This window comes from Betta splendens, chromosome 10 (genome assembly GCF_900634795.4).
Source record: "Betta splendens chromosome 10, fBetSpl5.4, whole genome shotgun sequence".
Lineage (NCBI taxonomy): Eukaryota > Metazoa > Chordata > Actinopteri > Anabantiformes > Osphronemidae > Betta > Betta splendens.
In genome coordinates, this window is record NC_040890.2 from 886,154 (window position 1) to 903,351 (window position 17,198).

Consider the following 17,198-nt stretch of genomic DNA (forward strand, 5'->3'; position numbering starts at 1 on the left):
ACAGGCAACAAGGAATGCGGCAACAGCCTCCAACGAGTAAGGCAAGTCCTAAGAAGCCAGCTCAATGGAAAGAACAAATCCCAGGCAATAAACAGCTATGCCCTGCCAGTGATCAGATACCTTGCAGGAATAATAAGGTGGCCAAAGGAAGAGATACAGACCACAGATGTTAAGACACGAAAGCTCCTCACCATGCATGGAGGGTTTCATCCCAAATCCAGCACCCTGAGACTGTACGCTAGCCGCAAGGAAGGAGGCCAAGGACTAGTGAGCGTGAGAGCCACTATCCGGGATGAAACATCCAAGATCCATAAGTACATCAAGGATAAGGCCCAGACAGATGACGTGCTGAGTGAATGTCTCAGGCAGTGGAGAACAGAGGATGAGATGCTGGAAGAGGGACCATCATGGGAGGACAAGCCCTTACACGGGATGTACCACCGGAACATAACTGAAGTGGCTGATCTCAACAAATCCTACCAATGGCTTGAAAGGGCTGGGCTGAAGGACAGCACAGAGGCACTCATCCTGGCCGCACAGGAGCAGGCCCTGAGCACCAGAGCCATAGAAGCCCAGATCTACCACACCAGACAAGACCCAAGGTGTAGACTGTGCAAAGAGGCCCCTGAGACGGTCCAGCACATAACTGCAGGGTGTAAGATGCTGGCAGGAAAAGCATACATGGACTGGAAACCCCAAGGTCAAAGTGGGAAACACCTCCCAAGGTGGTAGAGAATGAGCGAGCCAAGATCCTGTGGGACTTCCAGATCCAGACTGACAGAATGGTAATGGCGAACCAACCAGACGTTGTGGTGGTGGACAAAGAGCAGAGGAAAGCCGTGGTGGTGGATGTGGGAATACCAAGTGATGGCAACATCAGGAAAAAGGAACATGAGAAAATAGAAAAATACCAAGGGCTCAGAGAAGAACTGGAGAAGGCTTGGAAGGTGAAGGCCACAGTGGTGCCTGTGGTGATTGGAGCACTAGGGGCAGTGACCCCCAAACTGGAGGAGTGGCTACAACAGATCCCTGGAAAAACATCCGAAATCTCAGTCCAGAAAAGTGCAGTCCTAGGAACAGCAAGGATACTGCGCAGAACCCCTCAAGCTCCCTGGCCTCTGGTAGAGGACCCGAGCTTGGAAAGTGGATGAGACCACCCGCGGAGGGTGAGAATAGAGTGTGTATATATATGATGTGTGTGTACACAAACCTCATACACTTCAAGTCTACCTGTGGGCCTGGATTACACATCACTGCTCCACCTGGTGCATGAATGGTCCAATTGCAGGTCATTTTTTTAAAAAAAGGTTTAGGGGTGTTAACAAGGCAGCTACGCATTAAGTACATCACAGTGGGGGGTCATGACTGGTGTAGGGGGGCTTGGTGGAATGGTACCTATGTCATGCTAATGTCATGGCGAGATCAGTGTGAAATCCTGCAGGAGCGAGGCAGTGAAAATTTGCCGCTCCATGTGTATCTTAAAAACGTCTATCTCTGACAGAATAGGAAGAATGGGTCCTTAAATTAGAATAAACAAAGGTCATTAAAGTGTAGAATCAGTAAAACGTCCTAGTAATCTATTATATAACATAATACGAGTATTAACTTTAACCGCCGTGTAACGGAGGTGGTCTCCATTACTAATGGAACTCCTCAGCGCCTCAATTTGTTAAATAACACAACCCATAACCATACTTTAAAGTAACTTTATTTTACAGGTTTAAATAACTGACTCACCTCATGTGCTCCAGTTGGTTTGGTAAAGAGAGTGACCTCACAATCAGGCGCCATTTTGAAGGCTCTGGCCTCAACTACTGATTAATGGGAGTAGGGGAGTTTGTAGTGGGTTCGGTATTTAATTTGGAGTTATATTATTGTTTGGTGGAATAGGAGGAGTGCAATACCACAGATTATTGAGTATTGTTTGTTTGTATTATGTTTATGTATTTGTGTGATTTATTTCTTATGTGTATGAGTGTTTGAGTTTAGAGCTTCCCTATGCAGCCAGTGGAGGAGTCTGGACCGGGCAGGCACAATATAAAAGGACTCCCTCGTTACCAGAGAAGGGCAGGAAGGCTGCTGCACAGGGGCTGTGGCCGTGGCCCGCTTGTAATTTAGTTTCATTTTGTGATAATTTGTTTGATTTAGCCTTATGTTGTTCACCGGGTGAAAATTAAAGTACCTCTTCGCACCATCTCTGCCTTGCTCATACTGTGTCTCCATCCGCTAAATGGTCGTTCCAACACGCCACAACACAATCAGTATATGATGTTAAAAATGGGAGCCAGTATCACCGCTTTAACCCGTTATATTGCCTGATTATCCTGAGTCCTCCTTGAAAAAAAAGTAAGGTAGAAAGTAGAAGGTGTTAAGGTTCTAGTATCAGACAAAAGTATCAGCTAGTCATCCCGAGCCCGGATCTTCGACAGACATAGAGACAGCGGCATGATTCAAGGTAGAGCTCTGGTGGAATGCAAAGGGTTTTTATTTCTCTGCTTTTCCCCAAAACATGTGCTAACAAATTTCACTCGCACAGCTCCAGCATCTCACATGGCCCATGGAGGGTGTTTACTAGAGAGCCAACGACTCCGTAAGTATGCCTTCTCTTTTCAAATTGGTGATTATTAGACTTCAGAACTCTTTTTAAAAAATATTTCTTTTGTCATCGTCAGATTGCCTTGTGCTACACAGTCACCAGAGCCAACATTTTTCCCTACAGCAGTGGCATTCAGGAGCTGAAAAAGCCTTCAACGCCTTCCCGAACAGACCGGTTCTTAGATACATCAGTCAGGTATTACATAATATAGGTTGAATGACATTTGATCCAGCGATGTGTTGACAATAAGAGAGTTTGTTTTTTTTCTTTTCTAAAGAGACGCAGAGATTCATCATCAACTGCCACGGACCAAACTCGACAGTGAGTATGGCTATTGTAAAACATAATTATATTGTCTTTTATTCCATCGGATCTGTTGTAATAAGTCTCTCTCTCTCTTCTTCAGTATCAGACGAGGCACTCCTGGAAGACAGGCTTAAGCTCTTTTCGAACCCAGAAGGCAGCGGGGGCGTCGCCGATGCTCACAATTTTTTTTAAATGGGCATATTCTTTTGAGCGCCATGGTGATGTTTTAATGCAGGGATCTAAACTGATACTGTTCACAGAGCCTTATTATAACCTCAAATGTATAGATTCATTAAGTTTTTTGCCTTTTTCACTGGCCTCCCTGTCAAAAGCTCTGGGCTTCGAGGATGCTGTAAAGGGCCTAAAAGCTACGGGAATCAGATGCAAGGGGGCAAAGTGAAGGTTAAAGTCAAGGGCATCACACAGACATTTAAATGTTGTCGGCACATCAATGTCAACTCTGTTAAAGCTTTGGTGGAAAACTATAAGACAAACAAGATGGAAATCCTGACCACGCCGCAACACAACATTGCCCAAGACAAAAAGACTTGTTTTAAAAAACGTCTATTCGACAAGAAATTCAGAGTTGTGTTTGACAAATGACGATTGCTGCCTGGAGGGACTAGCAAGCCTTTTGGCTATTAATGCCATGGAGGAGGTGGGGGAGGGCTTTGTCCCGGAGTTAAAAGCTCAGTTTTCATGTCTTATAGCAGGCCCCAGCAGGGCAGGTAAAAATTCTTTTGTAAGAAAGGTTTTTGGAAAACTGTAACTATGTGACCAATGTTGTGTCTGATAATATTTTATGGATATATACGTCTTTTCAACCAATGTACAAGGAATTGCAGAGGATGAATAAAGGAAAACAATTTGTGAAAGGACTGCCTGATTCCTGATTGCAAGGGCAGAGTCATTTAATCATTTTGGACGATGTGTTGTTTCACAATCTGGAGCACCCTGACGTGGTTAAAAATTTTACCTAATACAGACACCATCAAAACATGTCCGTTATATATGGAGTCAAATTAGGGTCACATAAGATTTATGTGTGCATAAACCAATCTGTGCTTAACCAGATTTGTACTTATAGACTTAGTGGGGCTATACCATGCTTACACTTATAATCTTGGGTCTTAAAATTACGCACAAATGGTGGCTAAATTAACAAGTGAAATAACGTGACCTTAATTTGCCTCCACACTCTGTTTGGCTAATGAACATTAGCATAAGAGCAACTCTGACAGCCTGGTGGGATTTTCTTAAAATTACTGGCTCTTCGCTTACTCTTTGCCAAAACACACCTCTCTGGAACAATCCAGAAATCATACAAAGCAAAAAGGCAATACACTTTCCAACTTGGTATATCAAAGGGATAACACATCTGAAACATGTTTTCACAAGAGACAAGTTGTGTCCCACTACGAAATCACTAGTGCCAATTTCTTAAAATATCAACATTTTTTTGTTGCTTGGCAACGGCTGCTGGTTTTAACAGCTCTTTTACTCTTTTTTACTAATTTTCTTTAGCTAAATCATCTCTACAAGTGTATTTGCCACGGGATGTGAAGATGTGGTCTCCTGAGTTTGAGTCTGCCCTGAGAAACTGCTTCAATACCACTGTGTGGACTGAGCTCTGTGATTCACATGGGAAGGACAACAATGCAATCACAGACTGCATCACGGACTATATTAACTATATTATTTCTGTTATGAAAACACTGTACCCTCCCGGAAGGTGCATGGATTACCCCTGGTATTAAAGCTTTGCTAAAGGAGAAAAAGAGGGCCTTCAGATCAGGGAACAAGGAGGAACTGAGGCCTGTACAGAAGGAGCTGAGCCGGAAGATCAGAGAGGGGAAAACCAGCTACAGGAGGAAGATGGAGGAGCAGCTGCAAAAGCAGACGTGAGTGGGGTGTGGCGGAGCGTAAAGACCATCTTCAAAGAACCCCACACCCAAACAGAGGGGAACCGACAGTGGACCAACGACCTAAATCTGCACTTTTGTATCTTTGATCAGTCACTCCCTCCTCCTCCTACGCTGCTGCATCGTCTCTTCCAAACACCTTGATAATGCCCTTCTCCTCTAGTCCATTATTTCACCCCACCACTTCACAGCTCCATGAAGCACAACAAACTAGACTGGACTAAGTGCACAGAGGCACTGTACAGGAAGGGTCAGAGCAGACTCTACCAACTTACAGTACAAGGCTGATGTCACGGAACGGCAGATAAAGGACCCACATGCACAGCACAGAGAACCGTAGGCAGATGGTAGAGAGTTAAACAGTTTAATCCAGTATTCGGTATCACAGACAGTCCGGGTCATACACAGGAGTTCGTTGGGCTTCAGTACCGGTGGAGCAGGCTGATTCAAGTCCAGGGACAGGCAGAGATTCGGTAACAGAAAATCACAGGTTACAGTACCGTAAGGGAGTAGGCTGTCTCGTAGTCGGGCGGTCAGGTTCGGTATACCAGAGCTATCCAGGCAACAGTACAGATCAGGGAGCAGGCGAGAATCCGGAGTCAAAAAACAGAGCAGAATCAAAAACGCGCGAACAGGGTAACTAAATGCTGGAAGGGATGTCTGGCATACATAAGACAATCTGGCGGGGAACTGAGGAAACAGGTGGTGGTTAAATACAAGAAGTGATTACTTGATACGGAGCAGGTGTGACTAATGGGGACCGGAAGTAAAGCTGGAACCGAAAACAGAAACCGGGAGACTACCAAAATAAAGACAGGAAGTGGAAACTGGAACCCAAAACATGATGATATGACAGAAAAACAGGGTGCCTTCAAAATAAACCTGATAACAGAGCCAGAACCTGACAGCTGAGGTTATTTGGAGTAAAAGGAACACTCCTGAGGACTTTCTATGACTCTGTGGTGGTATCAGCCATCCTGTACAGTGTGGTCTGCTGGAACAGCAGCATCTGTCAGGATGCTGCAGAGAATGGACCCACATGCACAGTGCGAGGAGACAGGATAGGTGGTAATAATCAAAGTTTAATCCGTAAATCGTAGTACAAGGGGGTCCAGGTCATACACAGAGGATCTCGTTCTTACAGTACAAGGGAGCAGATTGGGTCAGGTCCAAGAACAGGCAATGGTTGGTAACAGGATCAACAAGGCTACAGTACCGTTGGTGAGTAGGCAGGAGTCGGTGGTCAGGAACATTAAACAGGATCAACACAAGGTAAGCTAGACTGAGAAACTGCTGGAGGTAATGACTTGCATACGCAACGATCTGGCAAATTACTGAGGTGACTGGTGGTGGTTAAGTACCCAGGTGAGTGATGACTAATACGAGACAGGTGTGTGTAATAAGACCGGGACGTGAAGCAGGAACTACAGAGGCAGACGGTAAAAGTGTCTACCCCCACCGTGTTTGGGTTTCAAAACTGCCGCGTCAGTGCCGAGTTTGCACTGCGGGAAGAGTGTGTTACGTCCGTTTGGCCTGTAGGTGGCGATTGACTCCCACTTTTGGTCCTAAAACACCGTAGTTGCTTACGTCATATAATCTCTTGTAGAACAACCAATGATCAGGTCTTTGGTGGCCTAGTGGTTAACATGCATGGCAATAAAACTTTTTGTCCGGGGTTCGAGTCTGAGTGGAAGCAGTTTTTTAATTTTAATTATTGGAAAAACAGCGTCTAATCATCATCATGTGATCACGAGACGACAACGTTGTATTACTTAGTGCATGGATCGCCAAGACCATGAACCGCTGGTCGCGTTATAGTATGAAGTTATGAACGTAAGTAAATTATGGCAAATTATGGCAGTTTAAAACCGAAAATAAGAAGCTGAACGGTGCGCCCTCCCGCGTGCAGCGTTCGATTTATGGCAGACAAGCTACTGTAACCCTGATTTCTCGCTGTTGGTACGGGCAATTTTCTTTATGTGGTATGCTTCTTTAATGCACCACACGGCAAGACAGTACGGCACATGTACACTTTTTTCTTTACGCCGCTCTCACCCAACGAGCGTCACCTTTTTCCTGTCCCCCGTCAACAAGGACAGGTAGGAACTAATGTTGATGACAAATAAAATCACAGTAGCTGAAATGTCACGTTTCCCAAACATAAAATAAAAAAAATAAAAAGGAATACTAACTAAGGTTACACTACTACAATTTAAAAAAGTGAATAAGGACGATCTAGACCAGAGGTCTGCCACCGGTAACACCCACGTTTTAAATGAAAAAAACACGCAGAGGGCAGCAATATTATGTTATTTGAGAACATTCAACATTTGTTTTTTAATCCAAAGAAAACATAAAAGTCAGGGCTCAGAGATCCAACATTTTATATTTTATTGACAGAAGATTGTAGCATTGACAAGGACAGCTAACTCGCTTTTCCCTGCTTCAAACAGCTGCTGTAACTGAGAGCAACCCGTGCGGCATCACTGGTCAATCTGGAAACGTATTCATTGGTTCGGACGTTGTTCTGCCCGCTTTCATGTAGACACAAAACTCGTCAAAGCAAAAGAGCTCAGTGCAGCAATTACAAATCACATGTGAACGTCTTAATTTTTTTTTTTTTGTAAATAAAAATAATGTTTGCCCTGTTCAAACCCGGGGAATAAAAACGATTCTGATTCTGAAAGCGGCTGATCAACTTTGTAGGAAGACATTTCATGTGGTACAGGTGAAAGGGAGACTAACAACCCAACGCAGCGAGGCTGTAGCAGCAGAGAAACGCAGATATTTGCCCTGCGTGTTGATGCGTGTTTCCCCTTCCCCCAGTGTCCCTGCTCTGGGACGTGGATGGCCACGCCCACTTTCATTCACCAGACGGACATGAAAGAGGGAATAACGAAATAAACAGCTGGTTAACTTCGTATGATCACCTTGTAGTAGGAACTGGTATATTTAGAAAACCCAGTAGTCCTAGTGTTAAGGTGTGTGAACTGGGGAGGAGACGGCAGCAGCGACGGAAGAGCGACTGAATAGAGTTGATGTCTTCCCGCTGACAGGTGCATTCATTTGATAATGCACGTACCTTGGCTGACAGTTCAGTTGAGAAACACACTGAATCTTTACAAACCGTCCCTGAATAACATCTATGAACTGCAGTTTCTTCCTTGATTATCCATGATTATTATGAAAGAAGCGCAAATCTTCGCCAGTCCAAATTGTGCAATTAATACTGTGTTTACAATAAAGGTAATAAATAATAATAATAGTATTTTCATTTTAAAATGCACTGCATATTTTAAACGAATGTCAAAGTGCTACAAACAAATTAGACCAGAAAGCTACGATAAATACATACGTTACTCTTGCAGAGTAAACGTATGTAGAACAAACTACTTGCTGCATTAATGAGTCTTAGACCTGCAGCTGATCACGCCGCCTGATGCTGCCCAGTCTCCTACGGAGCTTTGTCCCTGAGCTGAAGTATTTCTCACCTGCTGATCGATTAGTAGCAACACATTAGCATGTCTGGGCGCCTCTACGGGGGAGGGGGAGGGATGTGAAGTTTGCCTTTGTTGCTGTGAGCAAATATGAGACAAACAAAAGCTTGGTTGAACTTAGATCCAAGTCATCTTAGTACGAAACACATCACATATCATTCCATCTCGTGTTTCATTGGAGCGGCAGTCTGGAGCTCTCTGCTAAGACTGCTGCCCCACGACCCATCCACCGATGAGCTTCGATTAAAAATTAAAAGCAGAGGTAACGCGAGAACGGGAAATGGGAAATGAAAATGTTGAAACGTACACGGGTCGAATAAGTGATCTCAGCCACTCAGTTACAATGACACGCGCAGTCAAAACAAGTCAAACTGCAGTTCTGCAGACACAGAGAAAACACATAGGAACAAACATGTTGCTGTAATGCGTCGCTGTTGATCTGCTGAGTTCTTGCGTCCTGTCAAAGTTATGATCTACAACTGCTGTAAAACAAATTCCTATGATTATTACGGTTATTGACTATAGTCACAGATGGACTGCGCTCTACGTCTTTACTTGGCCATGCGCATTCAAATTATATTGATTGAAACGCGACCCATAATCACGGAATTATATGAAGCCAATATGTTGTATCAGATGTTAGAGTGGGTGTGTACATATTCTTAAGAGCCGCCTTCTATTTAAAGACACGAAAAAGCTGAGGAGAATAAAAACAAGAACCTGTTGCTGCTGTGGCGCTGCCTGTTTTAAACCACACAGAACAATTAAAACTTTGCAGTGAACAGAAAATAACTAAGCCATCAACAAGTCGTTGCCCTTCATACTCCCCACGTTTGAGCACACAACAGGTACTTACTGTAATAGTAAAAACTTAATAGTAAAATAGGTCTGGTGTAATATATGTCTTACAGGTAGAAATGAACAGTCGGACCTCAGTTACGCTGTAGTGCATTGGAGGCTTCAGGTCAGTTTGAACCGCTACCACTGTACATATATCATATACATACACATATGCATTATTATACATAATCTCATACTACTTAATAATAGTCATGACATTGTTGTGTATTTTGATGGTCCGACCTTATCAGAGATTTCACACGGACTCAAACTTTTATGCTCAAATTAACAAATTAATTTATTACACATAATGAAATAGTACAATTACAGAATTATCATGAGAGAGGTGGTGGCCGAATTCACCTGGAGGTTCGTCTGCAGAACAAACTGAGAGGTTTGAAAAAGTTTCTTTTGAAAAGAAGAAAAAGGTCAGCTGGGTGTCTGCAGCAGACCCTCTGCGAAGCACTCTAAGAAACATCTCCCAATGCCCACTTTTTAAAGCTGTGTTGTTTATGCAACCAGCAAGTGCCTACGTGTCAATCGAAAGTCCATGTTTACTCAGCTGCAGCAGCGTATTTGTTTTAGTGGCCAATCTGACACCTCGGTCAACTTGACATTTGTTGCAATGGACAGAAATAACTCTATAGGAGGAACAGAATTTACCACAAACTTTCCCCTCAATGGACAGACAAATGTCCATTAAAACTAAGCCCAATTTACTTTACCGCCTTAAACCAGTGATAAGCACTAGCAAGGTCCCAACCCATTTTAAGTTTCATTTTACCTTAGCAATGTGGACACATAAATCAATTAAAATAGCCAAATTTATCCTACTGCTAATGCAGGACTTTTCAGGGCAGCCAGCTTGATGACCTCCGAATGTTTCACAGGTGAATCCGGTACCTGCCTCTAAAAATAAACACAAAAACAAATTACTGACAAGTTCACACTCTTAGACCCTCATAGCAGGTCAATTAAACACAATGAAACAATAAAGGGATCATGAGACCTATATAAGTTGGTTACTACTGTGTCATTTCTAATACTACTGCTAACACAAGGATATGATACATTTCTAACACTACTATTAATACAAGGATAAATCTGACTATTACAACTAATAAAACATCAGTATTAAAATTCATTAAACAACCATCTTAGCTCATTTTCAGTATGATTAGTCTTTTTTTTTTTTTTTTCCTTCATGACGTATCGTAGGCCGTTTTCAACATCACACCAACTGGGAGTCTTCATCCTCGTCCTTGTCTTCGTCCTTGTCCTCGTCTAGAGTCGTGATGTGGATCCATTCCGGAACTGGAAACACATCACCTTCCTCGTTTCCTACACTCTTCCACCCATACTTTTCTCCCAGCTCAATAACTGCCATCTGCAAATTCTGCTTGGTCACGGCTCTAAGCGCTACTGATCTCAAGAAAGGAATACAACAAAAAATCAGTCCCAAAGCTACTACTCCTACAGTAATCATTACCCCCAGTTTGATCAGCCCTTGTCTCCATCCTCCGGCCACACTCTCCAGCCAGTTTGTCCAGCTCAAGTTTGCATCGCTGCCAGCCGCCTCTTTCACCTCCATCCTGAGCGACCTCAGCCTCTTCATGGCCTCTGTGAAGGCCCCATCCGGGGCTGTGTGTCCTGGAATATAAGTACAGCACACTTCTCCCACAAGCGCACACACTCCTCTTTTTTCTGCTAAGATCCAGTCTAACGCCTGCCTGTTCTGCCACGCCACCGCACTTGTGGCACTCACCTGCTCTCCCAACGCCCCCAACGCGTCGTCAGTGTAATTAATACAGCGCTGCTGATTAAAGAAAATGAAGTTCAGCCACTCGGTATTGCGATTCGTCGTTATCCAAGGTAATATAGACTCAAACCCTAATGCAATCTCATTCCTTGCCTTAAACTCGTTTGGAATTCCTCGGGGTTGGCCAATGGAATTCAGGTAAACTCTGGGATCTGGTTAGTAGCTCCGCTTGCTTCTGCTGTTGACATCCTTATCCTGCTCCCTAAACGCAATCAGCTCTCGTGCAACTTGTACCCGGGCACACCTACCTGCCCATCTTATAGGTAAAGTTGAATAAAGCTGTTGGCCTCCACACCACCAGAAGTGATCTGCCAACGCAATAGTCTGGTCGAAATAAGGACAACCTGCAACTAAAACAGATCCCAGTCTGCCTGAAACGAGAGCAGCGGGTTTAAGATGTGGTTTTGTACAATTAGCAGTGTTCAACTCCCACCTATGACTACAGAGGCTACGCTTAACCTTACCCAAAGGCACAAACCCCATTTTTTCAATACACTCAAACTTACCATCATTCCCCATCATTGCACTGTGTTGTCCTATTTTCACATTCAAATCTTCGCAACGCTGAGCGTTCGTTTTCCCGTAGATGAAAAAATCAACTGATGACTGAAAAGAAGGTGATCCTAAATACAATAAGCATTCAGCTCTACACCAAGGTCTAAGATTTTGTGTGTTAGTACGCAAGGCCTGTTCGCATTCCTGCCAACTGAAAACAGTGTTTATCACATAAAATCGGTCTGGCCGCGCCTTAGTACAGATGTAGCAGTCAGTCTTCCCGTTAATTTGACCCGCGAATTGAACCCACCTGTACCAACTATTCTGGAAACGCCCATCTAACGTCTCTTCCTTTTCCCCAGGCTCACCCTCGTCCTCAGGTCCCCACCATGTTTCTCGCATTCCGGTCATCATCCTACCGGCCCAGTCGGATGCCCCTGAGGTCACCTTCTGTACCCAACCAGAAAAGAAAAGATGTAAATCGGTGCTATTTGATTCTAACCCCCAATTTCCAATGAAGTCGGGGATTCCTGGATCCGTTTGTTCATTCTTAGACACAGGAGGCAGAGGTGGCGCAGGAGGCAGAGGCGGCTTGGCTAGGCTGAGTGAACAAGGCACATTAGACATTATTCGTGGAGGCCGCAGAAAAGCAACAAGCCTTTCTTGGTATGTTTTCATAACCTTTATCCATGTTACTCTCACGTCCTGGTCCAAACAGCATTGAGGTGGCCGGAATGCTACTTTAACATCCCAGAACTTGCTTCCATTCTGCTCACTTTCCTTTACTCCAATGGCGCACCTTCCTACTCCCCTGGGAAAGAGAACATAATTACTGGAATTTACATTCCTAACATCATCTAACCCGCAGTCGTAGCCTGTCCCGTGTAGGTCAGAGTTAACATACACAAAAATACCCGTACGCTCACTACTGTCATCCCACTCTCTTTTCTTTAGTTGAGCGCTCCACATCTCCCCGGGGTGTACTTCCAGTTGATGTCGTTTGAAACCCAATCTAGGGGGCCTGGCCACCCCTGCACTGGAACACCTTCTTCACGCCATTGGATCACATCTCTCTTAACTCTCCTCTTTCCTTTCTCCTTTCTCAATGGACCCTGATGAACCCTGGATGGCGAGGCACCTGCATCTCGTCCAACATCACTACAAGCAACAGGAGGGATAAGATCCCTCCTTTTGTCTTGCCCTTCTTCATCTCGTTCTTCTTTGGCTCCCTTCCCTATTTCCCCCTCAGGTACTTTAACACAGTGATTCAGGTGGTACCAGGTGGGGGATCCTTGAACTTGAACCGCTCTTGCAGTTGCTTTGACCACCATGTAGGGACCTTCTCGTCTGGCGTGGTCCCACTTCCTCCTGAACACTTTAGCGTACACCAGATCTCCTGGTTTCACTTTTGGTTGTGGCTCCTCCAGAATCTCCTTTGCCTGTAAAGACACAACACGGGAGGAAATACTCCTTTGTATATTAGTCATGTAGCGGATTCAAATTATTAATAGTTTGATATTAATGTAAAACATTAATATACCTCGAAGTTGGGGCACCAGGTTTGTTTTAAAGCTGAAACCACGCTTGTGTCAATCTAGTCAACGCCAGATATCAATTCAATGAGTTACCACTCATGAACACCAATAACCACTTTCTTGTGATAAAACCAAATCAGTCTCTTATGCCGTGAATTCTTGTCGCGGTTCAGTGACCTCTGTTTAAATCTGAAGAACAATGCACACAAAACCAGATTCCTTTTAACGTTTTATTAATCTAACACTACTGGGTATATGAATAACATAATATGTAAATACTCAAATAAACAGAATAGAAAATGAGAGAACGATCAGAATGAGATGATGAACAGTGAATGAATCAATGAGTGAAACCCAAAGAATGGTCAAGACCTGAGTGTGTGATGGCTTTGATCAAGAGAAAAGAGTATTTGTCTCTAACTAATTCAAATCTAAATATAACTAATGAATTTGGAATGTTCAATTTTAGCGCTTTGAGAAACACCAGAATTCTCAGAGGATCAGAGATGTTCGTCTTGCCTTAGTTTGGAGATGTAGCCGCTGTGCAGCGTTTCCCGTTACCGGCTTGGTTGAGCAGGCGTGCCCTCTCTGGTCCAGGTGCCACGGCCTCTGGGCCAGGAATCGTCGCCGCGATTGATGAGGACGGCTCGGGTTCAGCAAAGTAACAGTCAGCCAGGCTGGACTTCCAAGGTGTTGCAAAGCGTCAGCGCTACTTAAACTAGCCCAAAAAGCAAACGGGCTGGAATCTAATTTAATTGGTTCGATCAAAAATAGCGAGTCAATTGAGGACTGGTTGTAATAGTTTCAGTTTCGCGGAGTTTCTTGATGACTTTCTAACGTTACAAAAATCGTTGTTCGTTCGTGTCTCTAAGTTTAACTTAGGTTTACAAAATTTAAGGACAAAGGAAAATTAAAGAAAAGTAATGCGACGCAAAAAGGAAAAAGTGAAAGAAGTTTGAAGATAGAGGGAAATACGTTTTGCCTTGGGTGTCACTGGTTTAAATACCTCTGGGGCAGTGGTCACTGCAGGGCGGAGATATGACTTCAACCAGTGGTGAAGAGTTCCACCTCTTTTAGATCAGGAATCAAACTATTTGATTTGGACCGCTCCTAAATCTGGGATAACTAAGCTCATCTCTTTTCATCAAGCTCAAAGTTCCATCACACCATAACACAATAAACATGTAATGATCACTTTGACACTCAAATAAGCAGAGAAGTCAGAATGGTTAAACAGCAATATTAAATGCATAGAATATTAAGGTCTTATATGTGGTCCCTTACAAATGCTGTAACAAATTAAATGTTATTCATGATGACTGGTCTTGTCTTATGTAACACCCAGTAAACACTAAAACATACACGAATAATAAATGCAAGCAAAATCAAATTATGAATGACCTAATCTGGACATTACTAATTAAACAATTGTAACACTTAAAAATGTAATACAATAATGAGGATACCTAATTGTAGCTGGTGGAAATAGTCCATGTGTATGTTGCACAGATTAAAAGAAGTAAAGGAGGTGAGTCTCTCTATTTCAACTTTGTGTCTACACACAAAGGAAAGCATGGTGATGAGTTGAAGTCCCTTTGTACTTTAAGAATTTCCTGGCAAATCTGTAGATCAGGCATTGAACATCACACAGAAACCAATCTAATATCAAATGAAAACATTTTGTCCACAGAATACAATAACATCAGTTTCATGGAAGTTGAAAGTTCTGGTGCATCTGAACCAGAACCTGTGTCCAAATGAAGTCTCTCGTTCTCTTTGATGAGCACATTCCACATTTTATGGCTGGTGGTCCCAGTTCTGGGAGAGACAGCTTCTTGGTGATAAATGTGACAGCCTCTCCTTTTGGCATGATAAGCAGAGGTAGAATCCTGAGGGATTTACAGGTAGATCAACAAAGTGGACTCATGGTTCTTTGATATGGACCTTTGAGATGTTGGCGTCAATTGGTGCCTGTGGTGATAGAAGCCAGTCTCCTGTTGTGGAGAAAGATTCAGGGTCCCTTATCTCTGGGGACTGAAAGGGACGTAGGGGCTCTTCAAAGGAGGGAGTTAAGTTCACATGTAGGTCAGGTTACCTCAGTCCAGACGTGGATTGCTACAGTCATTTGCTTCACATACGCCCTCATGTCATTTGTTAGAATGTCCAAGGATGGACCCTTCACCGCTCGATAAGCTGGCACCGGGATTGGTTGGCCTAGCAAAGCTTCATGCAGTGTTAGCTTTAGTGAGAGCAAGAGGTTAAGCGTCGATCCAGTTCAAACCAGTGGACATGCAGATTTTCAGCAATTTGTTTTTTAGAATCCCATTGCATCTCTCAACATCAGACTGTGAGGTCGGACAGTAAACACTGCCATACCTCTGTTTTACTCTGAGTTTCTGCAAAACACACTTTTTACACACAGTTTTAACTACGAATTCTTTCCCGTTGTCTGAACTGATTTTTAAGGGAATGCCAAATCTTGGAATAACTTTCCGACACAGAAATTTCGCTACTGTCTCGGCGGTTTTGTGTTTCGCGGGGGTTGCCTCAACCCAACGGCTGAAACGATCAATCACAACTAAAAGGTAACGCTTACCTTGTACCGGCCGCACCATGTCTACAAAATCTAGGGTGAGATGTTTAAAAGGGCCATCAGGAATTGGTAGGTGTCCCGCTGGGGGTACCATACCCCGCCTGATGTTACATTTAAGACACGTTTCACACCGACTTATGGTCTCATCAACATACTGATAAAGCTTGGGAGCCCAAAAGTTCCATTTCTTTATTCGTCTGACAACTTCACCTCTGGACTCATGGCTCAAACCGTATGCTTCATTTATCAGCAATGACAACAGTCCACTCGGGGCTATTAACAGTCCCTCGTGGTTCCTCCATAAGCCGTCATCACCTTGAACGGCTCCTCTCTCGACCCAGAGCTGCCTCTCAGCCTCTGGTACCTCTTTCTGCAACAAAGACAAATCTTTGGAGGTTATTTGATCTTCATCATCTGCAGCATGAACTGCTAAAATAGCCGTAGCTTCAGCATTCGCTGCAGTCTTAGCTGCCCGGTCTGCAGCTGCATTTCCCTGGGTAATCAGAGAATTATCATGTTTATGAGCTACACACTTGCTGATAGCCAGAGCTGTTGGCTTCATCATAGCTAATAGCAACTGTTTTATTTGCTCACCATGTGTCACTGGTGATCCATCAGTCTTCTTGAAGCCTCTGCCTCTCCAGGCTGCTCCAAACAAATGACACACACCATGGGCAAATGCTGAGTCTGTGTATATATTGGCTCGCTTACCTGCTGCTAACTCACTAGCAGCTGTCAACGCTTTCAGTTCTGCTAGTTGGGCCGAGCAAGGTTGAGAGCACTCCTGTGCGATCATCACCTCCATGCTCCCGTTCTTCTCTTGCACCACTGCGAACCCTGCTTTAAGGTCCTGACCATGCCTATAGCATGATCCATCCACAAACAAAGTCAAATCCACTTTTTGCAAGGGAACAGCACTCAAATCAGAACGTAGCTTAGCATATCTCTCTGCTTCAGCTACACATTCATGTTCTTCCCCCTCATGGGGTAAAGGAACCGCATCTGCCGGATTCTTTACCTTAGAGATATGCATCGTCACATCTGGATATTCTAGGAGTCGATGGTAATCACTGAGGCGTGGTGCAGTTAGCACAAACTTACCTCTTTCAATCAAATTTGCGAGCTTGTGATGAGACAAGATGTCTATCGGATAACCCATGCTCAAAGCTGAAGCTTTCTCATACATCAGATGAGCCGCAGCTAAATGCTGGTAACAAGTCGGCAAACCCAGCTCCACTGGAGTCAGGGCCACGGAGTAGTATGCTATCGGCTGAGTGTGCGTTCCAACTCCAGTCCTCTGTGCCAATACTCCGCATGCATGACCCTGTCGACAAGAGACATACAACAAAAATGTTTTCTCATAGTCTGGAAGAGCCAAGGCTGGGGCTTGCTGTAACAACAACTTAATAGTCTCAAAAGCCATGTGACCCTCTGGGGTCCATGCGAGTGATGCTTGCAAATTTCCAGCTCCTTCAGATTTTACCATGTTTCGTAACGGCTGGACAATGGAAGAGTAACCATCAATCCACTCAGAGCTGTATCCTGTCAGTCCCAAAAATGTCAACATCTCTCGGACTGTGGTTGGCTTGGGTGCT

The 17,198-nt window shown here is 44.0% G+C and overlaps 1 long non-coding RNA gene across 1 annotated transcript; it reads left to right on the forward strand.

The window, feature by feature from the left end:
* Positions 1-1,519: 1,519 nt before the first annotated feature.
* Positions 1,520-3,749, forward strand: LOC129604747 (uncharacterized). Its single transcript, XR_008695928.1, has 3 exons — positions 1,520-2,791; positions 2,874-2,917; positions 3,003-3,749. It is a non-coding gene; the product is annotated as an uncharacterized LOC129604747 (long non-coding RNA).
* Positions 3,750-17,198: the final 13,449 nt, after the last annotated feature.